Genomic DNA, 11,254 nt, shown 5'->3' with positions numbered 1-11,254 from the left:
CTCTGTTGGAGTAGCGTTCAGATAGCTGCTCTGCTCTATGACCACTGAAGATGATAACAGTGGGTGGATTATATTCTTAAACTTAATTACAGCACTTTCACAAAAACATCTACTGTGATAAAGTCTGCTCTCCACTAGGGATGGGTACCGGTAATAAACCGACATAAACGGTAGTAACCAGAACGAAAAGCAGCGCACATTTCGGTGCTTTATTTCGGTGCTTTTTTTTCCTAAGATGTCATACACTTCAGATTCTAGCCAATCATTTTACCTTTCCAAGGATAGTAGGCGGGCCCAGGTACGTACATTCTTTTAGAGCAGAGCTACAGATTAAAAATGCCCAAAGCGAAGCGGTCAAAAGTCTGGCTGTGCTTCACAGCAAAAGATGCAAACTCAGCAGCCTGCAACAAGTGCTTTAAGCTGATACTGTGATACTGTGCAAAGGAGGTAACACCTCAAATCCGATGAAACACCTGGCAATGCATAGCGGGGGCTTTTAAAGCCGAGAAATGCACCGTACCTGCTACAGGTGTGGTGCCTGTTATCGGACCTGGAGTGAGGAACATCCCCAAGAACCCGAAAAGGAGAGTCCCGACCCCTAGCCCTGCCAGTGTAGCAGAAATGATGAGGATGATGATGGCAGCAGCAGCCGTTCTTCTCTGCGTGAGTAGCTTAATGTTGTTCGTGTGTAATTTACGTTGAGTAGGCTAACCACGTTATTACATTAATGCATGTAAGGTGAACTAGCAAACACTGTCGTAGTCACATGCGGCTGTCTTATTGTTTGATGGCAGATACTCCCTTCACCCTGGCCAAAAAGGCTAAAATGACCAAAGAAAAAGTGGAAAACCGTTAAACATGAGCGGTTTTTGGACAAAGTTTGTGTTTTTTCCATTGTTTAAGCACTGCTTCCAGCCAAGAATGATACCATATATGCCCTATAGCTGCAGAAAAGGCTAACATTGTTATCTTTTTACAAAAAGAAGCTAAACATGAGAGGTTTTTGGACAAAGTTTGTGTTCTCCATTCGTTAAGCACCGTTTATGTCATGGTCCTGGGTCGGTGACCCGGCGCTTTAAGTTTATTATTATCATCATTTTCTAGTTTATTATTATGATGATTATTATTGTTTGAGTTCTCTTCGGTCTGCCTCTGAGTCTGCGTCTGTATTTCTGTCTGTCTATGGTGTCACCCCGTCTGTTTGTGAATCTGTCTGTTCAGTTCAGCGTCTTGTCTGGTTCCCTGTGTCTGAGTTTCCTGTTTTATTGTGAAGGTCTGTGTCTTATGTGAGTGTGCTCAGTTTACGTTTCCCCTGTCTCGTCAGCTGTGATTTCTCCCAGGTGTGTTCCCCTCCTGTCTCTCATCCCTTGATTACTGCCGTCTGTGTATTTAAGCCCTGTGTTTCTCAGTGTCAGTGTCGTGTCGTACCCTCAACTTGCTGTGTGTTCATGATTTCCAGTCCTCTTGCATCTCAGTTTAGAGTTTTGTTTGCTTTTTGTGAGTTTTATTTTATGTTGAAGTTTTGTTCCAGCAATAAAGCTGCGTTTTCAGTTGAAACCTCGTTTCCTAAGAGTCCTGCATTTTGGGTCCACCACTCCTGCCTGCCTGCCACACAGCCAACCATGACAGAACGACACGACCAGTACATGGACCCAGCGGACTCATCCCGGGAGCGCGATCTCGCCCGCATCATGGCCCTAATGAAGCAGATTTCCCACACAAAGGATACTAAGGCGATGGCGATCGGATTAAACGCTATCGGAACAATCCTCGAGGGAAATCCACATCTCTGCCAACTCAAGGGATTCATGAGCTTAATTGACGAGATGCACGAAGCCCAGGAGGTTCTTCAGGCTCGGGAGCTAGCAGCCTTTGCTCATTCGCAGTACTCCACTCCGAGGCCTCCGCAGCAACAGCAGCAGTGGACGGAGCGCGCCGCGAAGTAGCGTAAGCTCCCTGCAACACAGCAGCAGCCGAACACGGAGCTTTCTGCGACATCACAGCGATCGCCGCGGCAGGATATCAACCCCTTGCCGCTGCCACCGAGTGAACTACCGACTCCGGTTGGCTCCGACTGTCGCTCACCAGCCTCTTTCCTTGCGGCCATGTGGGCGCAGGATGAGGAGTCGGCCTCTCAGCCATCGCCATTCTCCTCTGCAGTTTCCACTCCCACTTCCAGGAGGAAACGGCGCCATCACCATTCCTCGCTACAGCCGCACTCCAGCCCCTTCCCAGAGCAATCAGCAGCTGTGAGTAACCATGACAATTTTTCCCGCACTCCTTCTGGGAATGACAATAAAAAGGACTATGTTTCTTCGGCTCCATCTGAACCTGTTAACCCCGTATCAGCTAAAGCTGTGGCTTCCACCCCGGAGACAATTAACCTCAGCTCTGAGAACATTAAGACTGTTTTATTCTCTGAACTGCCACCTCAAGAGACTGTTCAGTGTGCGCCCAAATGTTTCGTTTCTTGGGCTACTGACACTCATTTAAAGACTTCAAGTGGTAATGTTGCAGATATTGACACAATCTTCAGGGCCTCCCCAGAGTCTGAGTGTCCTCCCTCAGCAGACTCTGGACTGCTAGAGGCTGAAGAGCCAGCATTTCCCGAGTCTTCTAAAAACTCCACTGAGGTAGTGCAGTCAGCTGCCCAACAGTCATCACACTTAGCAGTCCAGCAGCCCTCAGTTCGTTTAGCTGCCCAGCCAGAAGCTCACTTAGCTGCCCAGCGGTCCCCAGTTCAGTCCTCTGCAGCTCAGTCTCCTCCTGTTCTCCGGTCAGCTCAGTCTCCTCCTGTTCTCCAGTCACTCGCAGCTCAGTCGACCTTAGTGCACTCTCTTGTATTGCCAGTGCCTCAGCCTTTAGCACGGCCTGCACCTCAGCCACCATCTCCACCCACTCGTTTTCAGGAGGAGGATGGCCCCACACAGGCTTTCGTTGCTCCTCAAGATCTGGCTAAATTTGAGACTTTTACTCTCTCCGGGGCCTCCCCAGAGGTTAAATATCAGCATTCAGTTAACTCTGGACCCCTGGACATAAAGAAGCCAGCGCAACCTAACCTGTTTTGTCCCTGCCAGAGGCCCGCGTGCCTGCTGGTTCTGTTTTGCTCCTGCCAGAGGCCCGTGTGCCTACTGGTTCCGATCTGTTCCTGCCAGAGGCCCGTGTGCCTACTGGTTCCGTTCTGTGCCTGCCAGAGGCCCGTGTGCCTGCTGGTTCTGTTTTGCTCCTGCCAGAGGCCCGTGTGCCTACTGGTTCCGATCTGTCCCTGCCAGAGGCCCATGTGCCTGCTGGTTCTGTTCTGTGCCTGCCAGAGGTCCCCGCACCTGCTGGTTTTGTCCTGTGTGTTCCAGGGGCCCCTGTGCCCACTGGTCCTGAGACTGTTTTCGCTGGAGGGCCTGAGGAGCCCGTCCAGCCTTTTGCATCGTCAGCTGGAGGGCCCGAGGAGCCCATCCAGCCTCCTACTTCGCCAGCTGGAGGGCCCGAGGAGCCCGTCCAGCAACCTTCCTCGTCAGCTGGGGGGCCCGAGGAGCCCGTCCAGCCTTTTGCATCGTCAGCTGGATTGCCCGAGGAGCCCATCCAACCTCCTACTTCGCCAGCTGGAGGGCCCGAGGAGCCCGTCCAGCCACCAGCTGCTCCAGCAGCAGCCTCATCCACGCCTGCAGCAGCAGCCGCATCCACAGTTTCGTCCACGCCGCCGTCTGCTGCAGCGCCTCCGTCTCCGGCTTCCATGCCGCCGCCAGCTGTAGCGTCAGAGTCTTCATCCTCGCCAGCTGCAGCGTCAGAGTCTTCATCCCCGCCAGCTGCAGCCTCCGTGTCTTCTTCCTCGCCAGCTGCAGCCTCCGTGTCTTCACCCTCGCCAGCTGCAGCCTCCGTGTCTTCACCCACGCCGTCGCCTGGTCCAGCTTCAGCTTCACCCACGCCGTCGCCTGGTCCAGCTTCAGCATCATCAGCGTCGTCTGGTCCGGCTTCAGCATCATCAGTGTCGCCTGGTCCGGCGTCGGCTTCAGCTTCGCCTGGTCCAGCCTCTGCCTTAGCTTCAGCTTCGCCTGGTCAGGCGTCAGCTTCGCCTTCGCCTGGTCCGGCGTCAGCTTCGCCTTCGCCTGGTCCAGCCTCCGCATCCGCTTCAGCGGTCCTGATGGTCCTGAAGGAGTCCCCGGTGGCAAGGAACCTGGACAAAATTGTTCAAAATTAGTATGTGTACTGCAGTTACAAAATACATTATTCAAATTCCAAAATACTTTTGTGATGTCAGATTTGAATCACAAAACATAAATCTTACATAAAACATTTTGTAATTATAAGGATAATTACATAATATATATTAGATATAATATAAAACAGTCAGTTGCGTTTTGTTTTAACTTTAACATATCATAATTTGATTGGTAGCAACTTTTACCACTACAGTGAGCCAATCACTCATAATTCCTAAACATGTCAATCAGGTAGGAATGAAGTAAGACATTAATAGAAATAAAGAGTTGTATGTTGACATGTAGCCTTTTCCTTGCTTATATCATTGTTAATATTTTTGAAAAATTAACCTGTGATAAGACAGCATATCAAGATAGAATATGCTAGATAGAACCATATAACTAAAGATGAACCAAACTGTTCACAATTTTATCTAACTCTCAGTTTTAAGAAAGGCTGGTGACTTGATGAGACCTTTCGAGTATCACTAGAAATATTATAAACAGTCGTCTCCATACAACAGTTTGCTTTCACTAAACACCGACGTCATTCATTGATAGCATAGCACATCCATGTTAGCAGTGTATAAACAAAAGTTTAGCATATATTAGCACAGGTATCAATAAAGGATAACCGTATTAAACACTTTTACTAACCTCAGGCAGACGGACAGGCGCTCTGCAGGTGGGATTGAGCGCCTGTAGTTGGTGTCTAGGCGGGCGATGCTTGGACCAACATGGGACAGCAGGTCCTCAAACTGGGCGAGGGGAAGACGGCGATATCGCTGAAATCGAATGTCATCCAGGCGCAGCTCCTGGAGCAAGTGGTGAAATTCACCAAACTGCTCACGCGTCTGAAGGACCTGATGGACCCAGGTACGGCGAGGACGTCCTTAACGCCGCTGCTCTGCTCTCCACAGTAAATAGAGAAGGGAGACTCTCTCTTCAAACGCTAGCTCGACAGCTGCCATCTAGCAAAGATACCGGTCTGGCACAACTTCCTCCCACATCCCTCCCACATTTCCGCTTCACGCGCGTCAAAATATGCAATTTTGAGGCGCGATGGATTTTTCTTGGACACGCGTTGAGGTGCGAATGTGCACGCGTCATATTAGGGGCGTTTGGCGAGTTTTCGCTCATATCTATCGTGTTCGGTGTGAACACACCGTTAGACCCATGATACCAGCTCCTCACTCGGCACACATGGACATTAGGTAAGGCTGCACTTTTTGCAGCGATCTCATGTAGAAAACTATTCCGCGTATATAAAACAGGTCAGCAGCTCCGAACCGTAGTAAAGGGACCTCTGGCTAATACGTTGAGTTCGTGTCGGGCTCGTAGCTGAAAACTAGCTTTACTTTGTTGTCTGGGTCAACTTTGCTAGCGAGAGACAGAGAGAGGCGTTGAAAGGCTCCAACAGGACTTATTGTTTCAGAAGAAAACACAAACACATCGTACAGTCGAGTCTTAACAGCTTACTTACAGCTGGGCTCGTCAGGCTCTCTTTTTGGCTGCAGTGGTTATTATTATATTTACATGCTTCCAGCTCCCGTTTCTACTCCGTGACAGCTGTACTTTTCCTTTTTCTCCCTCCTCGCTCACAGACACATAACGGGTATGGCAGTCCATTCTCCCTGCAGCACGGACTACACTGCCCATGAGGCTACATTGTTTAGGGCGATGCCTGTAACACTCTGCTATTGCCTTCATATTAAATCATTTTTGTATAATAATTTTTAGAGGCTCTTATTGCGTGTTTTGTTTGGGTTTCCACCGGTGTGGAATTACCAAAAATAGAGAGACCATAGCCTAACATATGAAACAGGAAAATACCGCCATGTAATCCATTTATTTCAACAAACTAACTGTATTCTCAATATCACCTATTGAACGGTAACTGTAACGGATACATTTACTCGTATTTTGTATTTTAAATATGTAACGCCGGTGCATGTATTATGTTACTGCCCAACACTGCCTGTTGATGAGATCTTGTGCCGCTCCTAAAACACCGGCCTCCAACTCCTAAAGAGACACGGGTGTCCCTAAATTTAGCAAATATTAGCTTCAGGCTACCTTGCTATGACGAATAGGCTAATACCAGCATTTTACCACAACTTCACCAGATGTAGCTAAAAAAAACTAAACTAATGTCCAGTCCAGTGGGACAGCAAGGAAAGATGACAAAAAATGATTACTTACTTGCGGTTTGGAGGGTCCAGCTGAAATTGAAGCAGCCATTGAAAGACGGGAAGAGAGAAAGATGGCAGCTTGGTCAGCACTAGTGGCCTCTATAATGTACGCAAATACATGCGGGCCGGAAACCCCCACCCCCCACCCCAGCGCGCCCCCAGACGCCAAAACAGTGCCAGCAGATTGAAACTGAAAAATGGATTGATACTGAAAAATGGTTTGAAACTGAAAAAGGGTTTGAAACCGAAAAATGGATTGAAACAGAAAAAAGGTTTGAAACCGAAAAAATATGGATTGAAACTGAAAAAGAAAAATGTAAGCGAAAACAAAAAAATTAGTTTCAACTAAGTGTTTTTCACTATCAATTTTTTTTCGGTTTCAATATTTTTTTCGGTTTCGTTTCAAGGTGGCATCGTTCTGATTCCACAGAACTGTCCCTCAAAAAAAAAAACAGTCTGCACACAAATACGCAGAATGTTAGATGTCCACATTCCTTAACTGTCCTTGTTCCAAATGTCCTTGGTTCTTTTTAAATATTAAAATTAATTTGCATCTTGTGACACATTAAAAGTAAATACACTGGCATTACTGTGCATCACCCGCAGTTACAGCTACAGCACAGCTATTGCACGTGAACTGCGCATAACCACTTAGCTGGCCGCGGCTGAACTAGCAGGCCCAAGAAAGGAAAAAACACTAAACACTCATAATAAACAAAACTGTCACAACATTGCAATACTATGAAAACACATCTTAAACATAATTAAACACATTTACTACTATTCTGACTGGTTAGTTGTTTTTTTCAGTGCATTGAACTGCAATAGCGGTGCTAAGTGAGCTAGGCTAACTCACCAGAATAGTTCAAAAAGTTTGAAGAAACACTCCGACTCCTTCGAGGTAGGTACCCGTCTGTGGTTCACCGCTAACGACAGCTCTCTCACAAATATTAATTGAACCTCTTTTCTCTCTTTCAACTGGGAAAAACCGTGCTCCGCGGCAGCATGGAGGTTTTCCTTGCCGTCTTTGTTCTTCTACACCACACCTTCACGCACACCGAGCTGCAGGTGATGCCTTCAGGGCAAGCCCGGAAATTAAACTATCAGACGAGAACTACGATGCATTCAAAGAACCCTGTACTTCTGAATGCTGTAAATCTTACCAGGGTTACATTTGTTTCTTTTTTCATTCTAGCTGAAGTCCGGGACAAACTGTGTTCCTTTTCAAATCAAATCAAATGACTTTTATAGTCACATCACATGCGCAGGTACACTGGTACACTACATGTGAGTGAAATTCTTGTGTATAAGCAACAGAGGTGTGCAAAAATACAATACCATAAGAACAAGCAAAATATAAGAATGGCTAAATATGAGAATTATATGAATAAATATATGTACAACATAAGAGTGTATGCATATTGCTGAATGTGTATACTAAATATGTTTTTCTACGTGTGTGTATATATATATATATATATATATGTGTGTGTGTGTGTGTATACATATTTTACAAATTAAATAGAGTAAACAATAGGATAAAATACATAAAATATACAGAGGTTGGTAGTTGGACATGTGCAAAACAAGTGGCATTTATATACAGTGTGTAGTGCATAATGTTGAAGTTCCAGTGGTGAAGCTGAGGTGTCTATGAAGTGTTCAGCAGTCTGATGGCCTGGTAGAAAAAGCTGTCTCTCAGTCTGCTGGTTCGGGACCGGATGCTGCAGAACCTCCTTCCTGATGGAAGTAGTCTGAACAGTTTATGGCTGGGGAGACTGGAGTCCTTGATGATCCTCCCCGCTTTCCTCAGGCACCGCTTCCTGTAGATGTCCTGGAGGGAGGGAAGGTCACCTCCAATTATCCATTCAGAGCACCGCACTACTCTCTGGAGAGCTTTGCGGTTGTGAGCGGTGCTGTTGCCATACCAGGTGGTGATGCATCCAGTGAGGATGCTCTCAATGGCACAGTGATAGAAGGTCCTGAGGATGCGGGGGCTCATGCCGAATCTTTTCAGTCTCCTGAGAAAGAAGAGGCGCTGCTGCGCCTTCTTCACTGTTTTGTTTGTGTGTACTGACCACGTAAGATCCTCAGCCAGATGTACACCAAGGAAGCGGAAGCTGCTCACTCTCTCCACAGCAGCGCCGTTGATGGTGATGGGGGTGTGTACTTCTCTGCACCTCCGGAAGTCCACTATCAACTCCTTTGTCTTTGCGACGTTGAGGGTGAGATGGTTGTCTTGACACCAGTGGGTCAGGGCGCTGACCTCCTCCCTGTAAGCCGTCTCATCACCGTTGGTGATAAGACCCACCACTGTAGTGTCGTCCGCAAACTTCACAATGATGTTGGAGCTGTTAGTGGCTGTGCAGTCGTAGGTGTAGAGTGAGTACAGGAGAGGGCTCAGTACACACCCCTGTGGAGCACCAGTGTTCAGTGTGATGGGGGATGAGGTGATGCTGCCCAGTCTGACCGCTTGGTGTCTGACAGACAGGAAGTTAAAGATCCAGCTGCAGAGGGAGCTGCTCAGTCCTAGATCCTGCAGTTTCCTGTCCAGCTTCGAGGGAACGATGGTATTGAATGCTGAGCTGTAATCTACAAACAGCATTCTCACATACGTGTCTCTCTTCTCCAGGTGTGACAGGGCAGTATGTAGTGTCAGGGCTATGGCATCATCAGTGGACCTGTTGTGGCGGTATGCAAATGGTAGAGGGTCCAGTGAGTCGGGTAGTGCAGAGCAGATGAAGTCCCTGACCAGCTTCTCGAAGCATTTCCTCACGATGGGGGTCAGGGCTACAGGTCGCCAGAAGTTCAATGATGAGATGGTGGAGGATTTGGGTACAGGGACGACAGTGGCCAATATATACGCAGCGTTTTTTCCTCAATAGTTTCGTCACGTTTGCTGTCTAAGGACAGCGCAGAGAGACCTCTGTGCTTATGAGCAAAAAATTAAAAAAAACAAAACAAAAACACCCATTTTGTGTTTGTGGAAAAATGCACCATGTCGACCAATTAAAAAATGATATGGCAACATGACATTTGGTTGTTTAGGAAGAGGGGGAAGTTTTAGGAGTGAAAGAGAGAGAGAGAGAGATTTGTGACGTTTAGCGTGTTTGGAGTGTGTGGTTAGTGTGTTGTGTGTCAGACCTGCAGGTATCAGGCTGTGATGTTCTCCTTTATAGTGGACAGAAATATTTGGAGTGTCACAAATAATTTGTGTGACATCTTGTTGAAGAACAGCTGATTGTTGTGTAAATAGTTTGAAATGGTTATTTAAAAAATCAAGGTAAAATTAAATGGATGCAAATAACTTTGTTGTTTGCAAAACTTGTGCAGAGGATTTTAAAATTGACAGTTTATATTTGCATTTAAAGTTATGAAATATGATCATTAAACATGTTTGTGGTTGCTACAGTTTTTTGTCTGATTTAGATCAATTGTGTTAACACAGTTTGTCAAAATGAAAACATGACTGTAAATTCAGACACGTGAGGTTGTGCTGAAAACAATGAGACCAAACAAGGCAAGTAAATAGTTTTTAAAGGTGAAATAGAGGAAACATCAAAAGTAGTTAAAAATGACCAATTATACCCTGGACCCCAGAGGGTTAAACATTTTTTTAAAGCAACACAAAAGTTACTTTTCAAGTAATTAATTACTTTTAGAATCTAGTAACTCAGTTACTTTTTTGAAGAAGTAACTAATTACTATAATTAATTACTTTTTCATAGGAACTTGCCCAACACTGCTATCTACCAGAGGTGTGGACTCGAGTCACATGACTTGGACTCGAGTCAGACTCGAGTCATTAATTTTATGACTTTAGACTTGACTTGAAAAAATGTTCTAAGACTTGTGACTTGACTTGGACTTTTGCACCAATGACTTTGGACTTGAATTGGACTTGAACCGGTTTACTTGAAAAGACTTGATATTTTACCCCAAATATAAAATTTAACATGCATATTATATAGAGATTGAAAATGTGACGTCATTCACGGTTAGAACCGCAAAGGATTCTGGGAACTCGTGGCAAGCGGTACTAGCGCACGCAGGCTTTCAATTAAAATCAGTTATACAGCGATAAAAAGAAACACAAAAATGTCAAGAAGCTGTTGTATTATTAACTGCAATAGCCGGTCGCATGACAGCCACGGGAAGCCGACGGGTAAAGAGATCGGTTGTTATCGGATTACGTCGTTGAAGAGAAATTGTTCGAGCCATGTTTCCGAAGTAACAAAGAGGCGACTGGATTGCAGCCATTCAAAGATCAAATATAACGTCCCAGAACCCTCCAGCTCACAGGTTAGTCTGCTCCAAGCATTTACACGAAGGTCAGTCTGCTGTTGTAGTTAATGCGTCATTTTCATAACATAATTGGTGATATAGGTTACAAGCAAGTCTGGCGCTGAACAGAAATTGTTGCGCTATGCTCCTTTATTTATTGTGCATAAATAGTGAATTGTCCTGACACAATATTGCGTTTCGCTTCTGTTATTATGGTACATTGACAAAAACATATACTTTTATTCACAGGGTAAAACAGGTTTTTTTGTATCACTAATTGCCCAGTGCGATTACAGCATACAGTATTATTGTCACTGCTACATTTCTGTGATGGGTACCAGAAATTATTTCCACTGCTAATTAATTACCGTTGAGCTCAAAGGTCCTATTAATAAACGGTTAAGGAATGTGTATTTATGAAGACGATTTGTGAGACTGGTAAACTTATGATACGTACGATGGTCTTTCGTTCTACACGGTGCATTTCAAGGTCCTGCACCCATCCGTCGGTAAACTGTACCTGGGCTTGTTGCAGTGACCTGAAGTTACTAAACTTCATGAGTGTATGCACTCACTCCAAGAACC

This window comes from Simochromis diagramma, unplaced genomic scaffold (genome assembly GCF_900408965.1).
Source record: "Simochromis diagramma unplaced genomic scaffold, fSimDia1.1 OVJJ01000171.1, whole genome shotgun sequence".
Classification (NCBI taxonomy): domain Eukaryota; kingdom Metazoa; phylum Chordata; class Actinopteri; order Cichliformes; family Cichlidae; genus Simochromis; species Simochromis diagramma.
This window is presented reverse-complemented; position numbering follows the sequence as displayed.